The sequence below is a fragment of the Phyllobates terribilis genome, unplaced genomic scaffold, assembly GCF_046119375.1.
Source record: "Phyllobates terribilis strain yellow unplaced genomic scaffold, ASM4611937v1 Scaffold_12__6_contigs__length_324123572, whole genome shotgun sequence".
Classification (NCBI taxonomy): Eukaryota; Metazoa; Chordata; class Amphibia; order Anura; family Dendrobatidae; genus Phyllobates; species Phyllobates terribilis.
This window is the reverse complement of record NW_027362772.1, coordinates 34,784,550-34,797,098: the sequence shown is the minus strand read 5'-3', so window position 1 is coordinate 34,797,098 and position 12,549 is coordinate 34,784,550. Positions and strand designations below refer to the sequence as shown.

Here is a 12,549-nt window from a genome sequence, read left to right as displayed (position 1 = left end):
CTGTCAGTGTCATTATCCTGTACCCCCACTGTCAGTGTCATTACCCTGTACCCCCTCTGTCAGTGTCATTATCCTGTAGCCCGAGTGTCAGCGCCATTATCCTGTACCCCGAGTGTCAGCGCCATTATCCTGTACCCCCACTGTCAGTGTCATTACCCTGTACCCCCTCTGTCAGTGTCATTATCCTGTACCCCGAGTGTCAGCGCCATTATCCTGTACCCCGAGTGTCAGTGTCATTATCCTGTACCCCCACTGTCAGTGTCATTATCCTGTACCCCCACTGTCAGTGTCATTACCCTGTACCCCCACTGTCAGTGTCATTACCCTGTACCCCCTCTGTCAGTGTCATTATCCTGTACCCCCACTGTCAGTGTCATTACCCTGTACCCCCTCTGTCAGTGTCATTATCCTGTACCCCGAGTATCAGCGCCATTATCCTGTACCCCGAGTGTCAGTGTCATTATCCTGTACCCCCACTGTCAGTGTCATTATCCTGTACCCCCACTGTCAGTGTCATTACCCTGTACCCCCACTGTCAGTGTCATTACCCTGTACCCCCACTGTCAGTGTCATTATCCTGTACCCCCACTGTCAGTGTCATTACCCTGTACCCCCTCTGTCAGTGTCATTATCCTGTAGCCCGAGTGTCAGCGCCATTATCCTGTACCCCGAGTGTCAGTGTCATTATCCTGTACCCCCTCTGTCAGTGTCATTATCCTGTACCCCGAGTGTCAGTGTCATTATCCTGTACCCCCACTGTCAGTGTCATTACCCTGTACCGCCACTGTCAGTGTCATTACCCTGTACCCCCTCTGTCAGTGTCATTACCCTGTACCCCCTCTGTCAGTGTCATTACCCTGTACCCCCTCTGTCAGTGTCATTATCCTGTACCCCCACTGTCAGTGTCATTACCCTGTACCCCCTCTGTCAGTGTCATTATCCTGTACCCCGAGTGTCAGCGCCATTATCCTGTACCCCGAGTGTCAGTGTCATTATCCTGTACCCCCACTGTCAGTGTCATTATCCTGTACCCCCACTGTCAGTGTCATTACCCTGTACCCCCACTGTCAGTGTCATTACCCTGTACCCCCTCTGTCAGTGTGTCACCGGTTGCTATAAGCTGGTGCCATGATGATGCCGCCCACATTGCCCCGCCCTTGCAGCACACAGTAGTGTGATTTCTCCGCGCGGCTGTTGGCACGCTCTGCGCTCCGCTCGCTCATCTGCAGACTCCGGGCAGAGTGTTTCCGGTGACCTGTTTTTGGCTCGGACCATTTGCACACAAACTTCTCGGTGAGAAGCAATTACTGGCGCTGTGTAAATCTTCCCCTTGGCATCGCTGCTGCCATCTGTATAGAGACACGTCCTGGTCTCTTATCACATGCGGCAGATCCACGTCTTCAGGAAAACTGCAGATGTGGACTTAAAGGGTCACTCCACCCAACGTCAGTTACTTTATTTCCTTAAGGGATGTTTCCCGACTATCAGTCTCAGATTAGTAAAAAAATCGTTAATGATCAGCTGATCGAAGAGGTTATGGCACTAGATGCTTATCGGACAGCGCCATCCTTTTCATGGTGGCTGCATCTGGTATTGCAGCTCAGTTATTTGCTGCTTTATTTCAATATATAAAGATACAAAGTTCAGAAACTTTTCAATACACTTTTTGTTTCAATTTTCACCAAAATGTCAGTGAATGGGAGAATCATCGATTACAGCAAAGCCTATAAATCTTTTCAGATCCTTTATTTTCTACAAGATAATCCTCTGCAAGTTAAACACATCAGCATTCTGTCTGCCTGATGCCGCCACTAGGGGGAGCTAACTCCATGGAATTATACAGCCAGTGTTAAATTGAATCTCTATGCTGTGATCTCCCCCTAGTGGTCACTGCAGGTAGCTGCACTATCAATGTCAAATCAAGCAGGGGATGCTTCAATCCTGCGTACTATGTTTTTATACCTCTGCAGATGGGAGATTCTTCACTAAATGGGGGTCTTTATTAGTCCTAGGAGCACTATATTAAGGGTAACCCAATGTCTCGCCTAATGCAGAGTGCACCAGATTCAAAAAGTGCTCAAAAAGTTGATTGCAAGAAGTTAGAGACTATCAAAAGTGAGAAAAGTGGAAGAGATAGCAAGAGAGAAATATGATGTAGCAGAGCCGAGTTAATCATCTTCTAACTGCGTATTTTCTGCCCTGTTCTAACTTGTTTTCCTGCAGTCCTGTGCAAAACCAAATGTAATCTCAGGGAGTTCCTGTGCTCAAATTTTTTTCTCAGGTGAAATCGGACTGAGAAAAAAATTGCAGCCTGCTGCGTATTGCCGCGTATCTCGGACAAGATTCGCCAATGCAAGTCAATGGGTGCGTGAGAAAAAAAATCACACGGCACTCAGACCATGCGAGTGTCGTCCAATTTTCACGCACCCGTCTCCTTGAAACCCGACAATTCATCATCCACATATTGTAAAATCATAGCGGTACTCGACAATATAGAATAGAGAGAATAGCTATACATACATAGAAGAGTTAGATAGAAAGATGTCAGTGACATATAGAATTAGTACAGTGACTGTGTTGCTTACTGTACATGTCATTTATTACTAAATAAAAAAAAATGGCGTGGGATCCCCCTATTTTAGCAGCCAGCAAAGGCTAGGCAGACAGCTGGGGGCTGATATTAATAGCCTGGGAAGGGGCCATGAATATTAGCCCCCTCCCAGACTACAAACATAGGGCTGGTGTTTGTAATCTGGGAGGGGGCCAATATTCATGGCCTCTTTCTAGGCTACTAATATCAGCCCACAGCTGTCTGCCTAGCCTTTTTTGGCTGTTAAAATAGGGGGACCCCACGTCAATTTTTTTTGTGGGTACCCCATTTTAGTAGACAGTAAAGGCCATGTGTACAGCTGGGGGCTGATATTAATAGCCTGGGAAGCTCAATGGGTATTGCCCCCTTCCCAGGCTAAAAACATCTGTCCCAGCTGTCCGCTTTCCCTCTGCTGGTTAATAAAATTATGGGGGACCTCACGCCATTTTTTTTTTACATTCTTTAATTTAACAATAAATTACGTGTACAGTAAGCAACACATTCAAAACACTGAATATATATCTCACTCACATATTTATATCTATGTATATATATTTCGGAATTTGTGTATGTATCTATCAATCTATCTATATATATATAAATATTGTCAGGTATTCCACAGAGACGACACCGGGGAGATCACGCAATATCTCGCCGTTGCCGTCACTCTGTCAGGATTTTGACAGGGATTCGCGAGCACACGACCCCAACTACTCACTACCTAGGTATCGGCAAGAGACCAGTGAGCGTATGGCGTCACATCTCCGGGTTCCAACGCATGGAATATGTGTATGCGCTCCCATACGGTCACTGTCAGCTTCACGATAGCCTAATTATTATTATTCTCTGCCACCACAGTCCAGATTTGAAATATAATACAGGCCTGGTCGGATGCCTGCATTCTGGTAGCGTATGTGGCTTCGGGGGAGGGAACGATTACAGAGCAAAAGAAACAGAACTATTAAATGTTATATTTAATTCAAAAGGGAGACAGTGTTATGAAAAATATACAAGAATTTTACAAAAGGGGACGATACAATACATAGGCAGTTAAACAAAATAATAAGGATTAAAGAAGAAACTTACTCTATACAGTTCGAAGGGACAAATCAGCATAGGTGGAGGAGGGGCTCCCCGATTTGAGCGTTATCGAACGCGATCCGTTGCTTATAGTATCTATACCCCCCGGCAAAGAATATGGATCAATCTTCAGTTGTCTCTTTTATGCCTAAGGGGAGGTCTGTGCACACTCCCCCTGTGCTGACATCACGGGGGCTGGTCTCCAGCCTGCACAATTTATTTAAGATACCTGGTTTTTGGGATAAGTTATCGCTGTTTGATCCCAGAAGTCCAAAAGTGATACCATATTTTCTATTATGATCTTACCTTCATTTAGAAACCACACATGGCATAGTTGTGATTTGCTATTTTGTTACTTTTGCGCCACAGCCCCCCAAAGGGGCTTACGGCTATGAAAAAATAAGCATCTTGTTCCTCGGCTGATCCTGCTACTAAAAATATGGGTCCTATCATTATCAGAATTATGGAATTTGAGCTATTCTATATTTTGTATCGTGCCAGATGTCCTGGGACCTCGTGGCTGGGAATTGTTCTGACTATTTGAGTGTGTTTGAGCTTAATGAGCTATGTCCTCTTCTCTGTGTCAGCGTCAAACACACTCGCCTGCTAAATGGGTCTGTAGCAGCTAATGTGCCAGCATTTGCTTCCAAGGCCCTTCTAAGGTGTGTGTTAATTTGCATAGAGACAGAGCTCTCAGTTCTCCTCTTGTGACAAAGGGTGGATAAGGGAGGGGTGAGAGGGGCTTCAGAGGGAGTAAGGATATTTTCAATATTTCCCTGACATATACACATATATATATATATATATATATATATATACGCTCCTAATCAACTCGTTACCTGCATTAAAGACAGCTGTTGTACATAGTCACCTGTATAAAAGACTCCTGTCCACAGACTCAATTAATCAGTCAGACTCTAACCTCTACAACATGGGCAAGACCAAAGAGCTTTCTAAGGATGTCAGGGGCAAGATCACAGACCTGCACAAAGCTGGAATGGGCTACAAAACCATAAGTAAGACGCTGGATGAGAAGGAGACAACTGTTTGTGCAATAGTTAGAAAATGAAAGAAATACAAAATGACTATCAATCGACATCGATCTGGGGCACCATGCAAAATCTCACCTCGTGGGATATCCTTGATCATGAGGAAGGTGAGAGATCAGCCGAAAACTACACTGGGGGAACTTGTTAATGATCTCAAGGCAGCTGGGACCACAGTCACCAAGAAAACCATTGGTAACACATTGCGCCTTAAAGGTTTAAAATCCTGCAGTGCCCGCAAGGTCCCCCTGCTCAAGAAAGCACATGTGCAGGCCGTCTAAAGTTTGCCAATGAACACCTGGATGATTCTGTGAGTTATTGGGAGAAGGTGCTGTGGTCAGATGAGACAAAAATTGAGCTCTTCGGCATTAACTCAACTCGCCGTGTTTGGAAGAAGAAGGATGAGTACAACCCCAAGAACATTGTCCCAACCATGAAGCATGGTGGGGGACACATTATACTTTGGTGATGCTTTTCTGCAAAGGGGACATGACGACTGCACCGTACTGAAGGGAAGATGGTTGTGGTCATGTATCGTGAGATTTTGACCAACAGCCTCCTTACCTCTGTAAGAGCATTGAAGATGGGTTGTGGCTGGGTCTTCCAGCAAGACAATGACCCAAAACATACAGCCAAAGCAACAAAGGAGTGTCTCAAAAAGAAGCACAGTAAGGTCATGGAGTTGCCTAGCCAGTCTCCAGACCTTAATCCCATAGAAAACTTATGGAGGGAGTTGAAGCCCCGAGTTGCCAAGCAGCAGCCTCAAAATCTTAATGATTTATAGATGATCTGCAAATAGGAGTGGACCAAAACTCCTCCTGACATGTGCGCAACCCTCATCATCAACTACAAACAACGTCTGACTGCTGTGCTTGCCAACAAGGGTTTTGCCACCAAGTATTAAGTGTTGTTTGCCAGAGGGATCAAATACTTATTTCTCAATACAAAATGCAAATAAATTTATTTAATTTATACAATGTGATTTTCTTGATTTTTTTTTGGATATTCTTACTCTCAATGTTAAAATGAACCTACCCTTAAAATTATAGACTGTTCATGTCTTTATCAGTGGGCAAACTTACAAAAACAGCAAGGGATCAAATACTTATTTCCTTCACTGTATATACATATTTATATATGTAGTGAAGAATATTTCCATAGAAATCTATGTGTAAGTGACCTCGACACTTCCCCTATGTAAAAGCCCATAATAAAATCGCATTGCAGTTGGATGTAAATCAGATGCTAGGTAAGAAGATGGCATGACACTGTTTTCTCGGTCCCGATATCGGAACGTTTTTTTTTTTCTCACATATGAGTATAAGCCCTAATGCTTTGATTTCAGATTTCCCTGCAGTCCTATGTAAAGATGCAGTTGGCACATTGAGATGTGATGATAATTTGAGTCAAATGACAAACTCAGCTCTGCAGCATCAGCTTTGTAATAGATTCATAGATGGATGTAGAGATTCAGTTGAGCTGAGATTTTCTTTTTTATTTTATACTTTTTTTTGTGACTGAATATTTTGTGTCTACTATCAATACATGTGCAGTCCTATGTAAAAGCACAATAACACATTAGGATATCGCCATGGCGAGTACAAAATGACTCTGTTACATGTGAAAGATTCAGCTATGCAACACCTGGCAAACTCAGCTCTGCTACATCTCACAAACTAAGCTCTGCTACACCCACCAAGCTCTTCTACATCTGATACATCTGACAAACTCAGCAAACTTAGCTCTGCTACATCTGATACATCTGACAAATTTAGCTCTGCTACACCTGGCAAACTCAGCTCTGCTACATCTGATACATCTAATAATTACTGCTCTGCTACACACGGCAAACTCAGCTCTGCTACATCTGACAGATTCAGCTCTGCAACACCTGGCAAAGTCAGCTCTGCTACATCTGATGCATGTGACAAACACAGCTCTGCAACACCCAGAAACTCAACTCTGCTACATCTGATGAACTGAGCTCTGCTACATCTGATACACCTGACAATTACTGCTCTACTATACCCGGAAAACTCAGCTCTGCTACATCTGATACACTTGACAAACTCAGCTCTGCTACACTTGTCAAACTCAGCTCTGCTACATCTGATACATCTGACAAACTTAGCAAACTTAGCTCTGCTACATCTGATGCATCTGACAAATTTAGCTCTGCTACACCGGGCAAACTCAGCTCTGCTACATCTGATACACTTGACAAACTCAGCTCTGCTACACTTGTCAAACTCTGCTCTGCTACATCTGATACATCTGACAAACTCAGCAAACTTAGCTCTGCTACATCTGATACATCTGACAAATGTAGCTATGCTACACCTGGCAAACTCAGCTCTGCTACATCTGATACACCTGGCAAACTCAGCTCTGCTACATCTGATACATCTGACAAACTCAGCTCTGCTTCATCTGATACATCTGACAAATTTAGCTCTGCTACACCTGGCAAACTCAGCTCTGCTACATTTGCTACATCTGAGAAATTTAGTTCTGCTACACCTGACAAACTCAGCTCTGCTACATCTGATACATCTGACAAACTCAGCTCTGCTTCATCTGATACATCTGACTAATTTAGCTCTGCTACACCTGGCAAACTCAGCTCTGCTACATTTGCTACATCTGAGAAATTTAGTTCTGCTACACCTGACAAACTCAGCTCTGCTACATCTGATACATCTGACAAACTCAGCTCTGCTACATCTGATAAATTTCGCTCTGCTACACCTGACAAACTCAGCTCTGCTTCATCTGATACATCTGACAAATTTAGCTCTGCTACACCTGACAAACTCAGCTCTGCTACATCTGATACATCTGACAAATTTAGTTCTGCTACACCTGACAAACTCAGCTCTGCTACGTCTGATACATCTGACAAACTCAGCTCTGCTACATCTGATACATCTGACAAATTTTGCTCTGCTACACCTGACAAACTCAGCTCTGCTACATCTGATACATCTGACAAATTTAGTTCTGCTACACCTGACAAACTCAGCTCTGCTACACCTGACAAACTCAGCTCTGCTACATCTGTATAAAAGACACTTACTTGTAGGAGCTGTCTGATCCGCTGTGCCTTCTGCTATGTCTGAGCAGCTGATGAGGCTCCGCTGGTGGATACAGATGTAACAGCGCAGCCAGTCGTGTGCTGGTGAGAGAGAACTGCCCTCATCATCATCATCACCCCAGCACTGTGGAGATGGAGGGGGAGGGGAGCAGGGCCTCTTGAGTTCTGTCTGTTCTCAAGCCCTTATCATTAACCTTTTGCAAAATGGATTGTAAACCCAAAACTACTCACTGGTCCAATGCTACCGAACTACAACTCTCATCATCCTCTACTACTCCCTCCTGTTTTATACCAGTTCAGATTTCCCATTTAGAACTTTTTGGGAAACAATCACGGAGAACAAATACGGGCAGCAGTCAGAGCACTGTTCACGAATAGTATACTAGAATGACAGTGTACACTGACACAAATATTCTTTTCTGTTCAGTTTTTGCATTTAAAGGTGAAGTTCTCTTCAAATGATTAAAGGGGAAATACATCGAAGGCGACAGGCTCGCTGTGAGATGCAGACCTGAAATCAGGTCACATCTCACTTTCAGCTTATCTCGCACTGATACCGCGAACGAGTGGATGGCGGCCAATTTCCTCTTTGTAATATCATCCATCAAACAAAAAAAGTCCAAAATCGTTTTGGGAATGAATCTGACATAATCTCTGCCGTAATTAATGATGTTCATCACCGTCATATTTACAGCCCGCAACGCAGCCAATCGTGAAAATGATAGGCTTGTTACATCTAATGAGATATGACCCACCAGGGGGATTATATGTAGCCACGGGGCCCCACTGGTCACCTCATAAATAGTGTCATCCAGAGTGCCCACCATAAATAGTGTCATCCAGAGAGCCCACCATAAATAGTGTCATCCAGAGTGCCCACCATAAATAGTGTCATCCAGAGTGCCCAACATAAATAGTGTCATCCAGAGTGCCCACCATAAACAGTGTCATCCAGAGTGCCCACCATAAATAGTGTCATCCAGAGTGCCCACCATAAACAGTGTCATCCAGAGTGCCCACCATAAATAGTGTCATCCAGAGAGCCCACCATAAATAGTGTCATCCAGAGTGCCCACCTTAAATAGTGTCATCCAGAGTGCCCACCATAAACAGTGTCATCCAGAGTGCCCACCATCAATAGTGTCATACAGAGTGCCCACCAAAAACAGTGTCATCCAGAGTGCCCACCATCAATAGTGTCATACAGAGTGCCCACCAAAAACAGTGTCATCCAGAGTGCCCACCATAAATAGTGTCATCCAGAGTGCCCACCATAAACAGAGTCATCCAGAGTGCCCACCATAAATAGTGTCATCCAGAGTGCCCACCATAAATAGTGTCATCCAGAGTGCTCACCATAAATAGTGTCATCCAGAGAGCCCACCATAAATAGTGTCATCCAGAGTGCCCACCATAAATAGTGTCATCCAGAGTGCCCACCATAAACAGTGTCATCCAGAGTGCCCACGATAAATAGTGTCATCCAGAGTGCCCACCATAAATAGTGTCATCCAGAGTGCCCACCATAAACAGTGTCATCCAGAGTGCCCACCATAAATAGTGTCATCCAAAGTGCCCACCATAAATAGTGTCATCCAAAGTGCACACCATAAACAGTGTCATCCAGAGTGCCCACCATAAATAGTGTCATCCAGAGTGCCCACCATAAATAGTGTCATCCAGAGTGCCCACCATAAACAGTGTCATCCAGAGTGCCCACCATAAATAGTGTCATCCAGAGTGCCCACCATAAATAGTGTCATCCAAAGTGCCCACCATAAATAGTGTCATCCAGAGTGCTCACCATAAAGTGTCATCCAGAGTGCTCACCATAAATAGTGTCATACAGAGTGCCCACCATAAATAGTGTCATCCAAAGTGCCCACCATAAATAGTGTCATCCAGAGTGCCTACCATAAATAGCGTCATCCAGAGTGCCCACCATAAATAGTGTCATCCAGACTGCTCACCATAAATAGTGTCATCCAAAGTGCCCACCATAAATAGTGTCATCCAGAGTGCCTATCATAAATAGCGTCATCCAGAGTGCCCACCATAAACAGTGTCATCCAGAGTGCCCACCTTAAATAGGATCATCCAGAGTGCCCACCATAGTGTCATCCAGAGTGCCCACCATTAATCGTGTCAGAGAGAGTGCTCACCATAAATAGTGTCATCCAGAGTGCCCACCATAAACAGTCATCCAGAGTGCCCACCATAAATAGTGCCATACAGAGTGCCCACCATAAATAGTGTCATTCAGAGTGCCCACCATCAATAGTGTCATACAGAGTGCCCACCATAAATAGTGTCATCCAGAGTGCCCACCATAAATAGTGTCATCCAGAGTGCCCTCCATAAATAGTGTCATCCAGAGTGCCCACCATAAATAGTGTCATCCAGAGTGCCCATCATAAATAGTGTAATCCAGAGTGCCCACCATAAATAGTGTCATTCAGAGTGACCACCATAATTAGTGTCATCCAGAGTGCCCACCATAAACAGTGTCATCCAGAGTGCCCACCATAAATAGTGTCATCCAGAGTGCCCACCATAAATAGTGTCATCCAGAGTGCCCACCATAAACAGTGTCATCCAGAGTGCCCACCATAAATAGTGTCATCCAGAGTGCCCACCATAGTGTCATCCAGAGTGCCAACCATAAACAGCGTCATCCAGAGAGCCACCATAAATAGTGTCATTCAGAGTGCTCACCATAAATAGTGTCATCCAGAGTGCATACTATAAAGTGTCATTCAGAGTGCCCATCATAAATAGCGTCATCCAGAGTGCCCACCTTAAATAGTATCATCCACAGTGTCCACCATAGTGTCATCCAGAGTGCTCACCATAAATAGTGTCATCCAGAGTGCACACCATAAACAGTGTCATCCAGAGTGCCCACCTTAAATAGTATCATCCAGAGTGCCCACCATAAATAGTGTCATCCAGAGTGCCCACCATAAATAGTGTCATCCAGAGTGCCCATCATAAATAGCGTCATCCAGAGTGCCCACCATAAATAGTGTCATCCAGAGTGCCCACCATAAATAGTGTCATCCAGAGTGCCCATCATAAATAGCGTCATCCAGAGTGCCCACCATAAATAGTGTCATTCAGAGTGCCCACCATAAAGTGTCATTCAGAGTGCCCATCATAAATACCGTCATCCAGAGAGCCCATCTTAAATAGTATCATCCAGAGTGCCCACCATAGTGTCATCCAGAGTGCTCACCATAAATAGTGTCATCCAGAGTGCCCACCGTAAACAGTGTCATCCAGAGTGCCCACCTTAAATAGTATCATCCAGAGTGCCCACCGTAAATAGTGTCATTCAGAGTGCCCACCATAAATAGTGTCATCCAGAGTGCCCACCATAAAGAGTGTCATCCAGAGTGTCCACCATAAAGTGTCATCCAGAGTACCTACCATAAATAGAATCATCCAGAGTGCCCACCTTAAATAGTATAATCCAGAGTGCCCACCATAGTGTCATCCAGAGTGCTCACCATAAATAGTGTCATCCAGAGTGCCCACCATAAACAGTGTCATCCAGAGTGCCCACCTTAAATAGTATCATCCAGAGTGCCCACCATAAATAGTGTCATCCAGGGTGCCCACCATAAATAGTGTCATCCAGAGTGCCCATCATAAATAATGTCATCCAGAGTGCCCACCATAAATAGTGTCATCCAGAGTGCCCACCATAAATAGTGTCATCCAGAGTGCCCACCATAAATAGTGTCATTCAGAGTGCCCACCATAAACTGTCATTCAGAGTGCCCATCATAAATACCGTCATCCAGAGAGCCCATCTTAAATAGTATCATCCAGAGTGCCCACCATAGTGTCATCCAGAGTGCTCACCATAAATAGTGTCATCCAGAGTGCCCACCGTAAACAGTGTCATCCAGAGTGCCCACCTTAAATAGTATCATCCAGAGTGCCCACCATAAATAGTGTCATTCAGAGTGCCCACCATAAATAGTGTCATCCAGAGTGCCCACCATAAAGAGTGTCATCCAGAGTGTCCACCATAAAGTGTCATCCAGAGTACCTACCATAAATAGCATCATCCAGAGTGCCCACCTTAAATAGTATCATCCAGAGTGCCCACCATAGTGTCATCCAGAGTGCTCACCATAAATAGTGTCATCCAGAGTGCCCACCATAAACAGTGTCATCCAGAGTGCCCACCTTAAATAGTATCATCCAGAGTGCCCACCATAAATAGTGTCATCCAGAGTGCCCACCATAAATAGTGTCATCCAGAGTGCCCATCATAAATAATGTCATCCAGAGTGCCCACCATAAATAGTGTCATCCAGAGTGCCCACCATAAATAGTGTCATCCAGAGTGCCCACCATAAATAGTATCATCCAGAGTGCCCACCATAAATAGTGTCATCCAGAGTGCCCACCATAAATAGCGTCATTCAGAGTGCCCACCTTAAATAGTATCATCCAGAGTGCCCACCATAAATAGTATCATCCAGAGTGCTCACCATAAATAGTGTCATCCATAGTGCCCACCATAAATAGTGTCATCCAGAGTGCCCACCATAAATAGTATCATCCAGAGTGCTCACCATAAATAGTGTCATCCATAGTGCCCACCATAAATAGTGTCATCCAGAGTGCCCACCAGAAATAGTATCATCCAGAGTGCTCACCATAAATAGTGTCATCCATAGTGCCCACCATAAATAGTGTCATCCAGAGTGCCCACCATAAATAGT

At 44.5% G+C, this 12,549-nt stretch overlaps 1 protein-coding gene across 1 annotated transcript in view; it reads right to left on the bottom strand.

The window, feature by feature from the left end:
* LOC141173001 (free fatty acid receptor 2-like) overlaps window positions 1-7,905 on the bottom strand; it is a 55,904-nt gene extending 47,999 nt beyond the window's left edge. Inside the window, exon 1 of the mRNA XM_073657618.1 lies at window positions 7,793-7,905. The gene's annotated coding sequence lies outside the window, so the exon portion shown is untranslated. The remainder of the gene's footprint in view (window positions 1-7,792) is intronic.
* Window positions 7,906-12,549: the final 4,644 nt, after the last annotated feature.